The following is a 20967-nucleotide window of genomic DNA, read 5'->3' as shown; positions in this document are numbered from 1 at the left end:
TTCTAATAGGGTCCTGATGACACAATTGTTAGAATGCAGTATTATAGTTTAACTCTGATCACAGCCTGGAGTTCGATCCTGATTGATCTCAAGCTTGACTCAACTTCCATCCTTCCAAGATTGATAAAATGAGGAGCCAGATTGTTGGGGGCAATATGCTGACTTTATAAACTGCTGAGAGAGTGCTGTACAGGTCAATGTGGCATTATATAAGTCTAAGTGCTACTGCTATTGCTGAAGTTGTATCATGTTAGCATATATAACGTTTGTGTACTTGTCTAGTTTGTTTCAAAATTTATTTATATGGTTACCCATTTCATACAAGTGACTCTGGACAGTGTTCAAGGATTAAAAACAAACAAAATACACAACATTTCCTGTTTCATCTAAGGATAAGCCATAATCTTCTGACCCAACTGTCTAGGAAAACAGCAAGAGTTTAGTGCCTTATAAAAGGCTGAAACAGTTGGGATAGCTAAATCTCCAGGGAGATGCTGTTTCATAAGGCAAGTCCTGTAACTGAGAAGGCACAATTATAGAGTGCAACATGATGACATGGTTTGATAAAAGACACCCAAAGCATGTCTTCTCTACTAGATATGGTGGGTTGAAAAGAAAAGAAAAACATGCAATGTAACCTTTTGCCTTATAGGGTAAAAACCAGTATCTTAGATCGTTCCCAGAAGCCTAAATGTCTATACAGATTCTTAGTCATCCAGGTCATAGTTCTCCCAAAGGTGCTTTTTCAAGAGGCAACTGGACTTTCTTGTTTTCCTTTGAAGGCATTTCACTTCTCATCTAAGAAGCTTCTTTAGCTCAGATGAGAAGTGAAATGTCTTCAAAGAAAAACAAGAAAGTCCAGTTGCCTCTTGAAAAAGCACCTTTGGGATACTCATAAGCCTAGTTGGAGCCATTGCAGCTCACAAAGCACAAGTGCTGAATAAGAAAGACAAAGACTGTTCCTGTGACTGCATTCTAAATCAGCTGCAATTTCCAAGTGCTCTTTAAGGATAGCCCCCTGCAAAGAATGTCACAATAATCCAAAGAGAATGTAACTAAAACATGAGTCACTGCGAAGAAGTCAAGATTGTTTGAGTCTAGTAAGAATCTCTTAAATAAAGGTGCATAATCACCTCCTTCTGGTTTATGGAACTATTTGTGCTAATTTTTTAAAATTTATAAGCAGCCCATCTCACAAATAAAGTGACTCAGGCAATCTTCTCTCCCCAGAGAAGCATTCACTACTGCAGAGTTCCTCAACCCCTGGGCCATGGATGCAATCCATCAGGAACCAGGCTGTGCAAGCGAGCAAAGCCCCATCAGTGCAAATGTGGGATCCAGACAGTGTGCAAAATCATGTCTCCTCCGTCTGCAGAAAACCCACCTTCCATGAAACTGATCCATTGAGGCCAAAAGCTGGGGGACTGCTTCTTAATCATCCAGGTCACAGCTGTATTACTGCATAGACCCAACCACTTGCCACAGTGGTGAGATTCAGCCAGTTTGCACCTATTCGGGAGAACCGGTTCTTAACTTTCTAAGCAGTTCGGAGAACCAGTTGTTGGAAGAAATCTCATTTTGTCCCCCTCACCCACTTTACAGAGCTAATCCTGTAAAGAAGGCAGGAAGGAAACATTCTGGTGTTGTTTCTAGCCTAATATTTATTACCCTGCTTACAGAAACTGCCTCTCCAGTTAACCCTTGTTACATTGAAACAGCAACGGCAAAGCGCCCATCGACCTGAGTGGCATTGAGTTGGCCATGCCCACCCAGTCACATGACCACTGATACCCGCCTATCCAGCTGGTCATCAGAGCAGAGAACCGGTTGTTAAATTATTTGAATCCCACCACTGACTTGCCATCTACTTGATCAGACAAATAGGACAGGTTCTACAGTACAGATAACGAAACTTGCAGTTCCAAGGATCCTGTCTACAGATTTGATCTCCTCCCAGATAACCATACAAGACTGCACTGCAAACAACTTCAAAGGACCTGTACATCAGAGTGAATCCAAGTAAATGTAACTTCAGATGTCTAGAATAAACTTCACAAGTGGTCATGTTAAGACTTTACATAGCTCCTCCTCATCCAGGAGAGATTGGATCAGCCTAAGCAGGGCCATTGTTTAGCTCCTTATAGAAAGTATAAGATAGAGAAATAGCTATGTTTTGCCATCCTTATCACTATTGAGGAAATTGTTCAGGAAGTTGTTACCCATGCTCATATGCACCCTTTGTTTTTCTCCAGTGTTCTAGACATCTCTAATGCTATTTCATCATCCAGAGCTCCTCCAAAAATCAGATAGCTTCTGGGACCCACAAGAGAGAAAGACTGCACAGACACAATTCAACACCACATTCATCCTCTCATTCAGGTGGCAACCAACTTTCTGGTACCAAAGCCTCAAAGAACAACTCAGGTTGCCTCTAGAACCCAGTAGTTCTATTAAGTAACTGGGCTGACCTTGTTACAAGAGACAATATTTCAACAACTGAGATTTAACTTTGGTGTGCTTGGATTATGTCACAGAAAGTATCATTTCAAAGAAGAGTATCTTCCTCAGCCCTAACATTTCAGTCTCAATATCAATAAATGATTCAGAGGTCAAACTATTAATTTTCAGCATTAAATTAAGTAAAAAAATTGTGTGATATAGCAAACATCTTTCTTAAGCGAATTCAGCTATTATCTCCCCTCTGGGATACAATCAAGCAGCATTAATTCCAAAGGAGAGGATTCTTGATACAGGGTGAGTTTTGGGATTTACTTTTATTACTAAACCAGCTGTTTACTGACAATTCTTAACAAATTATAAACAATGCAGGCCATTTCTTGTAGCTAGGTTGATGCGTTGCCCTCTGCAGTGATAGAAGGTAATACCAAAAGTATTTTTTCCATTAATATTTCTGCCAATATGAAGTCAGGCATCTATTAAGAATAAAGGGTATAGGTTAAAGGTGAGGTGTAGAATAATGAAGAATTATAGAAGACTAAATGATGAACTGGTTAAGAGATTTGATTAGAATTAACTAGACATGTAAACACAAGTTATGGAGCTGTAGTATAAACTAGAAAATTATAGTGATTGATTAGAACTAGCATACAATAATACAAGATTAAGAATTTAGCAAATACAGAAAAATTAGGATATAGAAATATGCTCCAAGATATGTTATGATAGATAAAGAGCATGTGCATAGAAACAGGAAATAACAAATAGAAAATGGATAATAAATAAGAGAGCAAATTGTTCAGTTAAGAAGAAACGTTTATTTTGGCAGTGCTCCTTGTCACTAGTCCCCAAAAAATAGCTGCCCTATCTTCACCCTGAATTTATCACCCTCACTCAACCAAGAGTAGTGCTTGAGCATATATACCCACAAATATTTAAGCAAGCTTTAGCTTTCCCTTGACCACAATTAATTTAAAAAGATGGAGATTCCCACGAGTCATATTCAGTTCCTAGGGACCAGAGGAATCCAGATAGTGTTTTTCACAACACATCACATGCACAGAAACAAGTACTGTTTTGATAAACCTCTACAACATATAGGTGTTCCACTTTTGCTTGAATTTTCAGAACTGCATTCAACACTTCAATGAAAACAACATTAGATACATGGATGCAATTACCTACTTTCCTAACTTCTTCTTTACTGAATTGTTTTCATTTATCAAAAACTATGAAATAAGCATTTGGCCCAGAAAGAAGACCGACACTTTCTAATATTCCTACTGTGATTCTAATAATTTCCTAGAAAATAGCAGCCTGTTTTAAAAGTTGCATTGTGATGCTATTAATGTGCTCAGCCATCAAAAATCGCTACAGGCAACAATATCTCCAAATATCTTTTTTACACTGCGAGCTATTTAAGTTTTATAGTAATTTATTTGGCCACTTACCAGCAAACATGACAGCTGTTCCTGCAATTTTGTTGATATTTTCTCCCCACCCTCTATTACACATCTTTTTCATTTCTCTGGGAATGATTTCTCTGAATTTCATCCGGTCACAAGCAGAGCTTGCTTTTTTGGCCTTCTTCACATCTTGTTTACAGTGCCAGTACATTTTACTGGACAGCAGCAAACATTCTGCCAAATATTTAAAGGCCTTTCCCATTGATATAAGGGCTTCTTTCTGGAGAATCTTAAAGCTGCCTTCTTGATTTTCCCTTGCCAATTGCCTGAGATAATGGGATTTCCTAATTGTTGGAGCTCCATCACATTTTGTTTGTCATCTTACAGATAACATATTTGTGAGACTTATTCTTTCTTCTCAACATTAAATCATAAGTTTTTTTCTTGCCAGCCCCCCCCCCCCAATCATTCTAGGCATAGCCTCTAACTTGGAAACACATCTTTTCAGTCTTCTCTTCTTTTAGAAAGCAAGAAAAAAACAGAAAAAGGGAGTTAACCCTTTTCTCAGTTTTCCACATAGGGATCTTAATTCTGCTCCTTTACCTTTTATTTTACATATTTCAGTGCAAATGCTTGGTTGGTAAATATTAAGCAATACTGGAAATATTTTGAGTGATAGTTTCAGAACACAAAGCAAAATGAAATCAATAGAAAGTTCTCAATCCAGAGCTACAAAAATAAAGAAATCAGATTTGCCCATGATAGTTTAAAGAATGTGGAGACAGCTGTGTGTTATCATGAAAATTAATTTATTTGATGGAAAGAACAGAAGCACTAAAAAGAAGACTTACTAGGTTAACCTAAATCAGTACTTCTATTTAATTTGTAGGCTACTGCCCATCAAATATATTCATAGATACAAAACACAACTAAATGATGTTAATATACAGCGTTAATCACATAAAATATTTAACTATGTCCTGGCTTGATAGATTATGGCATGGATATCATATCACAAATAATCAGGGACACTATTTGCCCTTGTAATTCTAATCAAAAATAGAAGGAGGGAAGGAGGGAGGAAAAGAGGGAGGAAAAGAGAGAGAGAGAGAGATCTAATCATTTTAGTAGCTCATAACACTGATTAAATTCTATAAATATATATTTTGGTAGGAATCTATGGATTATTTATTATTTTCTCAGTCATTATATTAATGCTATTGTCTTGAAGAAGGCATTCCCTTTCAGAAAATCACAATTTTGAGTGTCCATCATCTTAATCAACAGAGGCATGTGCATGCCTTTTTTCTTTCTCTCTGTAAGACACATCAATAATACATTCCATGGGAAAATATTTGTCATATAACTTTAAATACATTTGGAACATATGTTCTATTAATTTCTACAGATAAAATTTAAAGTAAATTGTCCTTAAATGTCTAGAGAGATATATTAGCATTTTCACAAGTGATGCATCGAGAAATAGGTCTCCCATAAAGACATGAAAAAGAAGGGTCTTGTAACAACTACAGGTTTCAAAGCATTCCAGGGATTTGAAATAAATGAACCCTGCAGACTATTCCCTTAATTTCGGGACTGTACAAATGCTTCATGCCAAATTTGCTTGTTTACTTTGCTTGTTCAACCTTAGTCCAGCAAGGTTCTTTTGATGTTCTTATTGGAAAACCAATTCAAAACAAATTTCAAAAGAACCCTGCTGAGTAAGGCTGACACAAGCTTTATGATTGCACTAAAACCCTCCAATTCTATTCCCATATTAACTTCCTCTTTTTCCTTTCGCCCATGCCTTCCTCAGAATGAGGGCATGATATAGCCAGGATATGTATTTTCTGGTTCCTCACTTGGATCTTATGAAATGGATTCTTGGAAGAACAAAAAGAAAAAACAAAATGCATGCAGCATGATAGAGACGCTTGCTTCAAACCCAGATATGGACAATCAAAATATGGGTGCTTGCTTTTATCATTTTTCTTTAACACAATAGATGTATACTGAAGTGGACTCAAGGTAGTCCAAGTCACTGGTTAAACTGGTACATGAAATAAATCCATAAGAAAAAAGTGTCTTACACTTTACAACAATTTGAAGCAGTGGCAGGATGCCACTGAATACTAAGGCTTCGTAGACCAATCACGTCTTCTATTAACAGGAAGAGTTAAATTGCAAAAAATCCATGAAATAACAGCCACAATATGCAAATTGGCAAAGAAGAGGAAAAAACATGGCATGGAGTATTTGACTGGGGTGGGTTCTGGCTGGCTTCACTGCCGGTTCGCTCCTACGTGCACTTTGTGAGAGTGTGCTGGATGCGTGCTGCGCGCGAATGCACAGTTCAATTAAAATTGTTTTGTGGATGCACAGAACTAAAAAACAAGATGACGGCACGACTGGGGAACTGGTTCAGGAGTGTGGCAAGCCTGTAGGAGTCCTACGGGATTGGGCGGCATATAAATTTATTAAAAGTTAAAGTAAAGTGTATTGCTGCCGGTTCAAGTGACCCAGGCTGCCATACCACTACCGGTTCAGCCGAACCGGTAGGAACCCATCTCTACCTAGGATGTAAGTGTTTTTTCTGAACCTCTATAAGTGTTGCAGAAAGAATTAACCTTAATTAAATAGTAATCTTTGCTAGTATATTTTATAATATGCTAAGCCAGGGATGTCAAAATTGATTTCATTGAGGCCGCATCAGGGTTGTGTTTGACCAAAATGGCCAGGGTGGGCGTGGCCAGGGTGGGCGTGGCCAGGGTGGGCATGACCAGCATGACATAACCTGTGTTAGGAGGAGCCTGTCAAGTGCTCTGCCAGCAAAAAATGGCTCTCGAGCTCCATTTGTGTCTGCAGCAGCCTCCTACAACCTTCTGCAGTGAAAATGGAGTTTGGGGGAGGGGCGCATGAGTGCCTCGTGAGCTCCATTTTCACTGGCAGAAGGTTGCAGGAGGCTGCTGCAGACACAAATGGAGCTCGAGAGCCATTTTTTGCTGGCAGAGCACTTGACAGGCTCCTCCTAACACACCATGAGCCGATCCTTTGCTTTTCCCAGGGCAGCCCCACGGGCCAGATCTAAACACTCTGGATCTAGCTCACAGGACTTGAGTTTGACACCCTTATGCTAACTGATGCTCATGATCATGTTCTGCATATTACACAAAAAAAATGTTTTCCTTGTCCTATTAGATGTCTATCCCATCTTTCTTTAGCAGTGCAAGGAAATGCACTTTGCTCTCCTCCTCCTGTATTTTTCCTCGCAACAGTCCTCTGAGATAGGCTGACCTGAGAAAATGACTTGACCAAAGTCAGCCAGGAAGCTTCTCCTGCTTTAACATGTAAGTCATGTTTTTTGTTTTTGGTAAGTCCAACATTTAACATAAATCATAAATCCTAGTGGTGTAACACGAGTGGTGTGATGGCCTAGAGGTGGAGGTCTCGCCTCACAATCAGGAGACTGTAAGGTCAATCCTAGGTAGAGGCAGATATTTCTCTCTCTGGGCACAATGAGAATATATCTACTGAATATAACTCCACATTGACCACAGGAAGGGCATCTAGCCAGTAAACACTAAGCTCCACTCAGTTGCCCAGCCTCTAATTTGCAAGGGATTATGGGGTCATTAAATGGAGATGATGATACTGGTGTAACACACATAGCGTACTTTCATCTGAACAACAGGTGGGGTTGCTTATCCTGGCAAGTTAAAATGGCCTACCTTGAATGAACAGCATTTAGGCCAAGGGAATGACTACAGAAAACCTCTGCCATTATTTACTCCCATGTACAAACCAGGAGGCTCCTTTCTCTCCCCCAATCCTTCTCTCCCCACTCCCCCCAAAAAACAGCCAAAATACACAATTGTATTTCCTAAAAAAATTCAAAGGGATATAGATAAGAAAGGTAACATGGACTCCTTGTCATGGTAATGAAGATACAGGGGAGCTCTTCAGGTTCATGTCAGGGGTGAAATGCTAGCAGTTCTAATCTGTTCACCCAAACAGGTAGTAAAAATGCTACTGGTTTGGGCGAACCATTTTTTCTCATGAGAGTTGTGATGCACAATTTTTATTACCTAGAAAGCAGGATTTCCTGCTTTCTAGCTAATCAAAATTGTATGGCACAGAGGATTCCCCCTACTCCCTCGGTTTCACTGTTCGCTTACCTTTTCAGGCGTGCTTGGTAGTAGGCTCCGCCCACCTGCCTGAATCTCATCATGTCTGTTTTTGATGCTCCGCACATGTGAGCTCACTTTGCTACCAAACTGGTAGCAAAAGTAAGTGGATTTCACCCCTGGTTCATATAACTTCATCTTCTTGCGGAGAAAAACAAGTGGGCATGATTGGTAATGGAAACTAGTTTGATATTTGTTTGTCATAAGCTAGAATTCTGAACAAATCTGATTGACCAAACTGTGACCGAACTCTTTTCATAGGAATGAGTAAAAGATTATTTCCAAAATCAATTCCATAAGTAATATATATCTTGGACTTTGAAAGATATTGATATGCCATTGAAAAATAAAACTAAACTAGCGTATATGGTGTTTTTTCCTCCAGCTTCTCTTTTCCACAGAACCTGGGTAGAATATAAACAAAAAGTGCTGTTCTTTCCTCATAGTCATTACAAAACTAAAATGCAAATTCTTAGAAGTTCAACTCCTAATACAAGAAGGGCTTCTTAGCGGTTTACTTAGCTGAAAATAGAATAATTTTTCAATTAAATGAACCGAAGTGCAAAACATTAAAGAACAACAATTCATTCTCCTGAATTCTCAACCATGCTGTTTTAAGGTGGATTGACACCTAAAAGTCATGCACATATTTGCATTGACATTAAAGGTAAAGGTACCCCTCGCACATATGTGCTAGTTGTTCCTGACTCTTGGGGGCAGTGCTCATCTCTGTTTCAAAGCCGAAAAGCCAGCACTGTCTGAAGACTCTCCATGATCATGTGGCCGGCATGACTAAACTCCAAAGGCGCACGGAATACTGTTACCTTCCCACCAAAAGTGGTTCCTATTTTTTTCTACTTGCATTTTTACATGCTTCTGAACTGCTAGGTTGTCAGAAGCTGAAAAGAAGGGAAACAAGCTAGGGCTAGAACAGAGTGCTGCTCTTCTTTAAATAAAAAGAGATGCTTCTCTTGCAAGTGCAGGATTCAAGTTTCTTTTGAACCCCAACATGTAAGTAACAGTAAGAATCACAGAGAATTGCATATAACATATGTCTATAAAACATGCTGTAAAGAAATTGGCCATTAAAATAACAATTTGTTTGGCATAAAGCAAATAGGGTGTTAGGGAGAAGGTTATCAAGCATGTACTATCCTTTTAATGTGTCTTTTTTATTTTACTCATTTCTATAGGCCTGGCCATTGCAGATTGTGACTAATTCCTACAACTATTAGACTTTTCTTGGGAGCAACACTGTTACATTTAAAAGTTTCAAATGCCAATATTAAATTGTGAACAAAATAATAAAAATAGGCATCTGTGATGTAATTGTACACTCAAGAGCCAGCAGGCACACCTTCAATTTTATTGCCATCCTGCTGAGGAATGTTGATTAATAAAGACAAACAATGCAGACTCCCAGATTTTCAGGTGGTGGTGGTTTTTAAAGGAATGGCAGACAACAGAATATGAAATCCAAATGTTAGAGAAAAGTTAAATTTTACAAAAGGCTATGAATAGCATTGTTCTTGACCATACATATTCCCCAGCCTCTCCCTATGTTAAAGTTACCACCTAAATGATTATTGTGGCATCTTAAATGGATAATATATGCAGCTTAAGCTATTGTGGGCTAGACTGAATTATTTGAATTGACATTTACCATGTTTTACTGCATAATAAGTGTATTTGCCTTTAAGGTGCCAGATGAGTGCTTGTTGTTTTTACAAGCATGTGATAACAGAGTTATACTATCTAAAAATGGTTGCTTGGATCATTTTCCTACAAAGATATGCAAACATTTATTTCTGCTATTGCAGAGATTTATACGGATACATGTGCTAATATGATCCTGCCACGGCGGAGAACATTCTGAAATTCTGCTGATTCAACAGTTTTCTTTCAAATCACTACTCAGCCCGTGATATACATTTCTCGGTATTTGATGCTGATTCAAATATTGTTCTGTTTTCTTTTATCTGATACAATAAGATTTTGCTGGCAGACTCCAACGTCAGCTATTTTATACACAATGCATAATGAACAGCATAGCTTTTAATCCCATCAGAGCTATTCAATGCTTTCTAGGGCGGTTCTTTGCAGCTGTCACCTATATCAGATTTACATTCATATAACAGTGGAGGCAGTCAGAAGCATAGATCTTCAAACTGTTCCAAGCAATTAGAAAGCCATGTAAAGTTTTTAAGGTCACTAGGCTAAATGCATTGAAAAGCCCTAGCAGTGTCACTCTTTCACTAAAAGAAATTATTCTTAAACAAGCTTTGAAAAGTCATTAGTTTTGGTTGTACTCTCTAAAGCATTCTATCAGCTTTTGTCACCATTAGCAATATTCCCACCCACATTCTCTCATCCATATCACCAGAAAAATACAGATATTGGTAAAAATGGGAAATCAGATTTGTGAAGGCTAGGAAAATAACAAAGAAACCTATACATGCATGTTTTCTAACTATAATTTCCAGGATTAATCTGATGGATTTATTCCTCAATAGACACCCAGTATGATGTTAGTGTAATTATAATTTGTTATATAACCAATATACTTAACAAAAATAACTTAAACAAAAGCTGGCATTATCAAATACAGTAGTAAAATAATATCCAAATATTAATATCCTTTTTTTTTGCAAAATATGTACAGATTTATTTCTAGAACCAGGACTACATTTTTATTTTCTCATAAATATACCTACATAGAGATACATACTTGCTGAAAAGAGCAAACTCAGTGAGTATCTTTCTATAAATTTTCCAAACTTAATTCAGACCAGCACTTTCTATGAAGACAGAGGTCTAAAGTGAAACATCAATATAAACCTGGGATCCACAATAACTTGAAAGCAAAAAGAGAGAAACTGTACTCATTGTGAGCCATTTCTTCCACTTACAATCCCTTTATTTTACTCCCAAGACCCTAAGGCTAGAAGAATGTTTTCTTTACAACTATTGTTAACTATCTATTGCAGCATTCTGCTCTCTCACACACAATTCACATCAACCAAACCTAATGAGAACATACTCTATCCTCAGCAGTAAGGCACTTTCATACTTCACAGCTTGTGGTTTTGCGCTCTTTGAAACTTACTGCCTATTCAAGAAAGGCGGAAAAAGACACCACATGGTTTCATTCAACTTCTTTAGTTGAAATGCTAGGTTTTTTCAACAGGGATGGCTTAGATTAGAACTCTATTCACCAAATTGAGTTCCGGTATTGGAACTGAGTACATAAGCAGATCACATATTTTAGGGTTAACTGTCATTGAGAAAAAGAAGAAAAACTAAGTAAATGCACCAGATATATTTTTAAAAAAATCATATGCCCACCTGGACTGTTAATTGCAGATGAAACACAAGAGTCCTGTTACACTATTATTTTGACCATTTATATGCCTAATACAATTAGCTGTAAAATTCACATCATAGAAATCAACGAACATTAGTAGTTGTATACAGTAAAACATTTTCCAGCTGTACCAATGGTTCCCAGTTTCACACACACTCTACCACACACACACACATGCAATAATTATTCTGGCATTTAGCTATATAGTATTGATCAAAACAATTAAGTTTATCAATGTTTTACCAACCTCAATCTGAAATAGATTGATTCTTATTTTAAGGGAGTTACAGACCATTTACATGCCAAAGCCTTTCTGATTCTTCTATTTGCAAAAATAGATTTTTTTAAAAAATGTCACTTCCTTCTTACTTTATAAATAACAGAGGGGGGAAAAAGACCATCCAGATGTTGTTTGGAGTAGAAAACATGCAAACCATGTTATAAAGTAAAAGCATGAAATAATGCAATTCTGCAAAACTTTCTCATATGCGCATACAAATCCATTTTAAAAACAGGTTTTAACTTATCTGCTTGCATAAATCAATTGTCTCACATCTACCCAGGCAAAGGAAGGTTGTAAACAGATTACCTTCCATCTTGCCTTTTAAATTCCACAAAGTCCGGTGGAAGAGAACATTAAACGTAGCAGGCAAAATCTCATTCACATGCAGCTCCAAAGGAAAAACTGGTACTTACAGAACTCTAAAGTAAAATGTCCCAGTTTCTCTTACAGGTTACAGCAAATCAAACAAAGATCTCAGCTCTCAGACACAGCTTCCCCTTCCCTGATCAACCAGGCAGAACAGGCCCTTATGGATTGTCTATGCAGCTGGGAGATAATGGAACCATATTCTCAGCTGGGACTGGAGAAGCCTAACCGCTCTCTTCTGAGTCCTGTGTGTCTCAGCACACAACAGCATTAATCAGGATATACAGTGCTCTGCTGCTTTATGCCTTCCCCTCCCCCAAGGACCTGAACAATTAGTAGATGAATCAAAAATGCACGTTAGAAGACCTTGCACACATACGGACATATACTGTTATCCCTGTTAAGGGACAGTCAAATGGGGGCTCATTCAATGATGAAGAATTTAAAAGGCTGATTGTTAATTAAAACCAAACATATTGCAAAGAGATGATAGAGAGATAGAGTGGGGGGTGGCACAGCTCATGAATTTCAGTAATCTTGCTATGGACATATAATAGTTGATTATATAAATATCTGAAATTAAACTGAATACGGTCTTTATCATCTATATACAGTACATGCCTTTTCCACAGCCTGTTTTAACTACTGCAGGGAACTCTCCATGGTATTTTGCACTGAAATGTACAAGATGCAATCTTCCTATTTCCTGAATTGAGAATGGGTGGAGTCTTGGTGGTGAGTAGTAAGAATTCAGTAAGAAAAACTTATTTTACTGTATAAATGGAAGTAACATTTATTCTAATAATGGCATATATATATTTTCCTGATGCTGCATTCCTTAGAAATAGTTAGTATATAACAAACCACCACAACATCCACTATCATCATCATTTCATGTTTTACTTTTAGGATTAGGACAAATAACAAATGGTAAAAGTTGAAGCATTAACATATATTAAAATAAAAAATATATAAAATATGAAATGCAATAAAATACTAATAAAGTATTTAAACAAAATATCTGAATTTTTACTTAATAGTTTTAATGCTATATTTGGAAGAGATTACTATCAAACATATATTTCTGATTAGATTAAATTTCCAACTCAATTTATTTTTCAGATATCAATTAGATAGTAAAGAAAAAATGGATAGTTGTTGAAAGGGCATCATGATAGCTGAATAAGGAATGTATTTATCTAGTAACCAGTAAAAATAATAAGGATCTTTATATAACTGGAGTAAAATGAAAGTCTTACCATAAATCTTCAATTGCTGTGAAAAATAAAACCTAAATGCCTTGTTGTTATTATTTGCATTCTTCAGCTGTTTAAAAATTCTATTTTTCAAGTATTCTGGGTGAGTGGCATAAAATTAATTAAACAAATATTTGAATAAACCATGAGCTGATTGTCACTGTAAAAGGTACACAACTGGAAAATGAGCAAGAAATACAATACAATACAATACAATACAATACAATACAATACAATACAATACAATAGCAGAGTTGGAAGGGACCTTGGAGGTCTTCTAGTCCAACCCCTCTCTAGTCAGGAAACCCTATACCGTTTCAGACAAATGGCTATCCAACATCTTCTTAAAGACTTCCGGTGTTGGGGCATTCACAACTTCTGGAGGCAAGCTGTTACACTGATTAATTGTTCTGTCAGGAAATTTCTCCTCGGTTCTAAATTGCTTCTCTCCTTAATTAGTTTCCACCCATTGCTTCTTCAGGTGCCTTGGAAAATAGTTTGACTCCCTCTTCTTTGTGGCAACCCCTGAGATATTGGAACATTACTATCATGTCTCCCCTAGTCCTTCTTTCTATTAAACTAGACATACCCAGTTCCTGCAACCATTCTTCATGTTTTAGTCTCCAGTCCCCTAATCATCTTCCAAGTGTTGCCTTACCAAGGCATTATAAAGTGGTATTAACACTTCATGTGATCTTGATTCTATCCCTCTGTTTATGTAGCCTAGAACTGTGTTGGCTTTTTTGGCAGCTGCTGCACACTGCTGGCTCAGATTTAAATGGTTGCCCATTTGATCCCTTTCACAGTTACTACTTTTGAGCAAGGTACCACCTATACTGTACCTGTGCATTTTGTTTTTGTTGCCTAAATGTAGAACCTTACACTTTTCACCATTGAATTTCATTTTATTAGATAGTGTCCAATGTTCAAGTTTGTCAAGATCCTTCTGTATCTTAAGCCTATCTTCTGGAGTGTTGGCTATTCCTGCCAGTTTGGTGTCATCTGCAATTTTGATGAGTTCCCCATTTATTCCCTCATCTAAATCATTGATGAAGATGTTGAAGAGTACTGGATCTAAAACAGAGCCTTGGGATACTCCATTGCATACTTCACTCCATGTAGATGCAGTTCCATTGAGGACTACACATTGAGTACGGTTGGTCAGCCAGTTACAAATCCATCTGGTGGTGATGCTGTCTAACCCACATTCTTCTACTTTATCTAGTAGTATATTACGGTCTACCTTATCAAATGCCTTACTGAAGTCCAAGTAAACTATATCGACAGCATTCCTCTTGTCCACTAATTTTGTCACATTATCAAAGAATGCAATAAGATTAGTCTGGCATGATCTGTTTTTGACAAACCCATGTTGGCTTTTGGCTATTACTTTGTTTGCTTCTAGGTCTTCACTAACTCGTTGCTTGATTAACTTTTTCTATCATTAGTGCTTTTGAAGGATTTGATTATCTTTTTTCTATCATTAGGACTTTTGAAAGAGTTGCAGTGTTGGAGTATTGTGGCAAATTGGGCTCAAATTGTAAAGTTAATGATGTTGATTATAGCATAAACTGTTAGCTAGAAGAACTAAGTGAATCAAATGAATTAAATTTTTATTTTAGTTACTATGTGTGTAGCATCTATACACTTATATAGTTATAGATCAGGTGTGTCAAACTCAAGGCCTGAAACGTGGTCAGATCCAGGGTGGAAAATGTAAGGGGCCAGTCTGTGTCACTTCATCCTGGTCTACCCACATTGCTTCATCCTGATCTATCCCCAGCACTTTGTCCCAATCTACCCAATGCAAAGAGAAATAATCAGGCCAGCATGGCTTTTGCCTGGTCTACCCAATGCAAAGATGAAACATGCCATCAGTTTGGGGAGTGGCATCAAGCTGGCTAGACCCACTCAGTCAACCACACCCACCCACTCAGCCATGGCCAGTGAGTGGCATCAAGCTGGCCACACCTACCCAGTCAGCCATGCCCAGCCAGTCCCTGAGGTCAACCACATCCCTGATGCGGCCCTCAATGAAATTGAGTTTGACACCCCTGTTATAGACTAAGTGAATAAATGATTAACAGGGTAATTAAATGATGACAAAATAAATTAGCAAAATCTGGTCAAGTATTTGATATGGTATATTCTTTACAAGCATAATGGGTCAAGAAGCTCAAGAAGCTTTTACCAATTTGAGATTTGAGACTGATAGTGAGAGTTCTAATAATTCACATTTTCAATATTCCCTGGTAAAAACTGCAAAGATATAATACTTAGCGCATTAAGGCAGTGGTTATAAAATGTATATCCTCTTATGGAAAGTCACAAAATTGCCCTAGGCATGGGAGTTGAGTAAAAACTTTTGAATATTGCCAAACTTACGAATTGTTTTTTCTTGTTTCCTTCCTTTCTATAGAATGAGGCATAAAAGTTTTTGAAATGCTAACAATACTGTATTCCAGAAGGTAATATTGGTATAATAGAGTGTTACTTTCTGACATTTCTATATACAGCTATCTATTTTACAAAACATTTATCCTCTAAAACCCATTGCTGTCAAAAATGTTCATAAAGTTTGCAGTTTGCTTTGACTAAAATGTAATGTATTTTGTGTATTGTGTATTGTGTATCTTAATGCAACTAAAATAACTAAAGCTGTAAGTAGTGTATGAAAATGGCTGCCTCAAAAATGTCAATTCATATTGAAGGATTTATGCAAAAGTAAGTAAGCTTGTTCTTGCCAATAAAAATATAGTTCTAAAGTTTATTTTTATTTCTAATAAAACAATTTCATTTCATAATGTTGTGAAGTTCTCTAATTGTTTTGGTAAATATGCACATTACAATGTGATTATTAAAAAAATAAATAGTAAATATACTGTATTGCCAAACCCTAACTCAATGAAATAATATTATATCATAAAAATGACTTAATTATTATATCATAAAATGGGGGTGTTAGTAATGAAATATTTAGAAACACTGCATTAAAATAATATGTTACTAGATATTAGTTTTTGCTAAATTACATTTTTTTCAGTATCTTTTTAGGAAGTATTACAATAATGGCTCAGTGTTGAGATATTCTTGAATAAAATTATGATTATCTTCAATAAGCCAAATTTGAGCTTTTTTTATATCACCTGTTTAATTTTGCTGTTTAATCTACTTGAACAAGTAGAATCAGGTACAATCTATTGCATTGTTGACTGCATCTCCAAAGTGGTCTGATAGTTGTACTAAAACTGGGTTTTTTTCCAAACTGGGCAAACAACTTCTAAATGTATGCAGTTAAAAAAAGATATTAAAAACCACAAATTTGAGATGATGACCTGAACATAACCTCTAATGTCTTGGACCTGCGATAGGTCACTTACATACCATGTTTCCCCAAAATTACAACATGTCCTAATAATAAGACCATACCATATTTTTCCCGTGGACAAAAATATACACCCTTCCCCAATAATAAGCCCCCTGTACACCCCCCCTCCAGCCAGGCAGAGTGCCACTCACCAACCTAGCAATACCATGAAGGCGCAAAGCCGCAGGAGCCGGGGGGGAAAAGGCACTCACATTGCTTGATGCCTTGGGATACTGCTAGGTTAGTGGATGGCGTTGTGCCGAGCTGGAGCGGGAAGTTGCCAGGCAGCTGCTCTCATGAGCAGTTGCCTGGCAACACCCCTTTACAGCTGGGCAGAGCGCCACTCACCAACCCAGTAATATCCCAAAGGTGCTAAGCCGTGTGGCACTCTGCCCAGCTGGAAAGAGAGGTTGTACAAGCACTTGTTCTGCCTCTAGCTTGCGTGCCTCCCTGCCTCGCCATCCCCAACTCTCCCTACAGGGCTAGGCCAGGACGCCACCATCGCCCTGCTGCGGCCGCCACCATGTCCTGAGCATAACTGGCTTCCAAACTCCGGAGATCCGCTGCTGAGTCTTCTGGCAGCAGCCACTCCGGGACTATGCTCTATGGTTGTGGGCTGGCTGTTGGAAGACTCTTCCCGCTCATGAGCATGGTCACCTAACTGCGGCTTTGTTGCGCTGCTGCAACAGTGTAACATAGCCGTTTGCCCCTGAGGCTGTGCCTGGCTCTTCAGGCACCCACTCGCAAGAGAGCAGCCACCTGGCAACCCCAAACCAATAAGCCCCTGCCGATAATAAGGCCCAAGCCAAAAAAAAATGGGGGGGGTCAAAAGAAAATAAGACCCTGTCTTATTTTAGGAAAAACACGGTATGATGTAAAGATTCATTTTTAATGTTTAATTATTATTCCTCTCCTAAGGCTTGAAATAGTTAATACTATAAAATATGGATATGGATTTCAGGAATTTCAGAAAGCTTGACATTCAGAAGAATCAGCCATCAATAAACACATAAAGATAAACTACACTTACACTTTATTCAAACAGAGAATAAAAAGCTAAGAAGGAAACTGTATGCTTGTTACATTGAACCCATGGCAGTAATAATAAATGATCCAACATTGTGGGACTCAAAGTAGATATACATATACCTGATGTGTAGACATAGATATCAACATCACCATAGGCAAAGATATAATTTTTATTTATGTACTTATTTTTTTAAAAAAATTATACTAATTGCTATCAAAGTCCATTGAGTGAAAACAAGAAAATTATTAGAATTGAGTTAACATTGAAATGTGGTGATTGAAAAAAAGTGAAATTCAATAAAATTGAAATTGACTAAGCTCTTCTATTTGTCCGTTTCAGTATAAATGCACAACTGAATCATTAATGTGAGAGTAAAGCAATAGTGGTTAAAAAGGATTTTAACAGTATCTGCTGTTCTGACAAAAAAAAAACACCTTAGTGAAATTAGAAATATTTACATAAATTGATAACAACCTACATGGATTCTGTAGTACACAAACCCACTTCTCTTAATTACCAATTCAAAAGAAAAGGGTAGGGGAAGGACAGATTCACAACTTAAAATACTCCAAGGCCTTCATAAAAATCTCATTAAAAAGGAAATTTGAACCTCCTTACATAAACAGTCTTCTTCATTTTCTATTTGTAAAATACAGGGCCATTAATCTCTTCTGTCTCATATGTAAAATGGTTATAGCAGTGATAATTACCTACTCCACAGGGGTGTATGGAGCCTTAGTTAATATTTAAAATATAATTTTGTATTTAGGGACAGATAGTACTAAGTATAATTCAGTTTATTATTGCCCTTATAATAGTCACTTTCAACAATATTTCATTATGTATGCTAAACGCAGCATGGCCCCTTCTTGATTTTATGAAACACTCATGTTTTCTAAATGTATATAACAATTGTTTGTAATTGTCATAAAAATAATAGGGCTCACAAGTTTCTTTTAATGACACTAAGTAAGGCATTATTCAACTAACTTTGTCAATTCAAGACACTTGTACATAACAGCCAAAGTTAAATGAATTTGCTTAAATATCTATTAAGTAAAGTTTTTTTTTCATTATGTGAGATTAAGTAAGATTACTAAGAGGTTCAAGTGAACAATTTAGTTCCTGGAAAACTTAAGTAGGATAAAAGAAGGGGGGGGGACAAGACATTGTCCTTGTACAATTTAGTTAGTATAGTATTGTTTAGGAATGCATAGCAACATTGTCATACTTACAATACTTACACCAAGAAAGGAAAATTAAAAACAGAATAATAAAAAGTAGGAAATACTATATTACAGGTGGAAATGCACAAACATATGGAGGTTGGAGGCCACAAATAGAGTATTTTCTCTACCACTTTACAACACAAACACAACCAAGAGAAGAGAATATTTGTAGCTCTGGGTTGAAATGAGAAGCCCTTGATGATCTCTGAGCATGTCTGTTTTCTGATATGTCATTACCCAATTAGATAATACCTTCACTACACTGTTACCTACTTGGGTAGTTACATATCTGCAAGAAAACAACCAAACTCAGAGACCACCAACCACCAAGGAACTCACAAACACAATTTGCAAAAGAATTCAAAACGTGTACTTACTGTACTTACATCACACACACACACACACACACACGCACACGCACACACGCATACACACACACACAAACTTTCAAATGACTTTATATCACTGACATAAAGGTAAAGGTTCCCCTCGCACATATGTGCTAGTCATTCCCGACTCTAGGGGGCGGTACTCATCTCCGTTTCAAAGCCAAAGAGCCAGCGCTGTCCGAAGACGTCTCCATGGTCATGTGGCTGGCATGACTAAATGTCAAAGGCGCATGGAACACTGTTACCTTCCCCAAAACTACTTAATTTTTACATGCTTTTGAACTGCTAGGTTGGCAGAAGCTGGGACAAGTAACAGGAGCCCACTCCATTACACGGCGCTAGGGATTCGAACCGCTGAACTGCTGATCTTTCTGATCAACAAGTTCAGCATCTTAATCACTGAGCCATAGACGGGTCTATGTCTCCTGACATAGACCCTTCCTAAATATAGCAGTATGTAGAAATCTTCTATCCAATAAGCTGGTATTTTCATCATATACTTTAACTTAGGGCTAAGAATAAGCAAAATATTCAATGCTACTTTTCTACCAGGCCAAGCTGAAAGAGTGAAAAAGAAAAAGAAAAGGATTCATCAGCATCCAGTTTAATTTATATAATTTATTAACTTACTTTTAATAAAATTGTATCATCATCATTATCTAAAATCATTCTGTATTGTGTATGTCCATGTACCCTGTGATACAATATTGTCAAATCCATCCTCTTGCTCTTTTTCTTCGTTTGTGGAAATCTTTTCAAACCTATTGCCCAGCTGTTTCTAACTCCTGTCAGGATCTGACAGCAATTGTGTGGAAGAAATTGTAAACTCAATTTGTCTGGAAATTGTCACTTTTCAAAATAAAAACTAAAGTCCAATTTGTGGATGAGTGCAATTTAGACAAAAAGAAGAGGGGGAAGAGAAAATAGTTTCTTGGTTGCTATGAAACAACTAACTATAGTAAGAAGGAAGTTCAAGTTACATCAAAGAATGTCCATACTGTTAGGATTTTTTTTTTTTTACTTGAGTGAAGGCAGCTGTAAAATATATAGCAGAATGGTATTTGATTTGGATGTCTGCTTGGGCAAAGCTTTTGCATGTGTGTATGCAAATTGTGTGCATGTGTGCCTTTGAGATAGCCTTGACTCCTGGCAACTGCTGTAGTGGTTTGCTTGGCAAGATTCCAGGTGTGTTTTTGCTGTTGCCTACTTCCCTAGGGCTGAGAGAAAATGATTGGCCCAAGGTCACCCAGGTAGCTTCATGTCTAAGGTGGGTGTTAGAAATCACTGTATCCAGGTTTTTAGCCTGGTTCCCTTAACCCCTAGACCAATCCTATCTTCTCCCTAAACTGGGCTCTTCCATTATCAGGCTTCTTGCCTGTATGGAATCCGGCAGATAAATTAATAAAAATAAATGGATTAAAAGCATGACATAACAAGAACTGCTTACAGCCACGGCATCATTTTGAAGACCCAGCTACTTCCAGAACACGTCAAGAATTTGGCTCAAGGACTTCCTTGTCAATAAAAAGTAAAGATGGTAAGAATTTTCTAGTACTACTAGGAAGATAATTCTCAGATAACACATTCACTGCTTGCATTTATTTTTCACAGTGTAGCCCCATTTATTGATATGTGA

At 37.3% G+C, this 20967-nt stretch overlaps 1 protein-coding gene across 4 annotated transcripts in view; it reads right to left on the bottom strand.

The window, feature by feature from the left end:
• Window positions 1-20967, bottom strand: part of LOC106554500 (contactin-4) — a 566498-nt gene that overhangs the window by 324288 nt on the left and 221243 nt on the right. The window contains exon 1 of one of the 4 annotated variants that reach the window (XM_087708898.1): window positions 12108-12306. The exons of the other annotated variants lie outside the window; for them this stretch is intronic. The gene's annotated coding sequence lies outside the window, so the exon portion shown is untranslated. Of the gene's footprint in view, window positions 1-12107; window positions 12307-20967 lie in introns of those variants that run through there. 4 annotated transcript variants of the gene reach the window in all.

Source organism: Thamnophis sirtalis, unplaced genomic scaffold (assembly GCF_051295495.1).
Source record: "Thamnophis sirtalis isolate CommonGarterSnake01/CBP01778 unplaced genomic scaffold, rThaSir2_p1.2 scaffold_3, whole genome shotgun sequence".
In the NCBI taxonomy this organism is placed as follows: Eukaryota; Metazoa; Chordata; class Lepidosauria; order Squamata; family Natricidae; genus Thamnophis; species Thamnophis sirtalis.
This window is presented reverse-complemented; position numbering and strand designations above follow the sequence as displayed.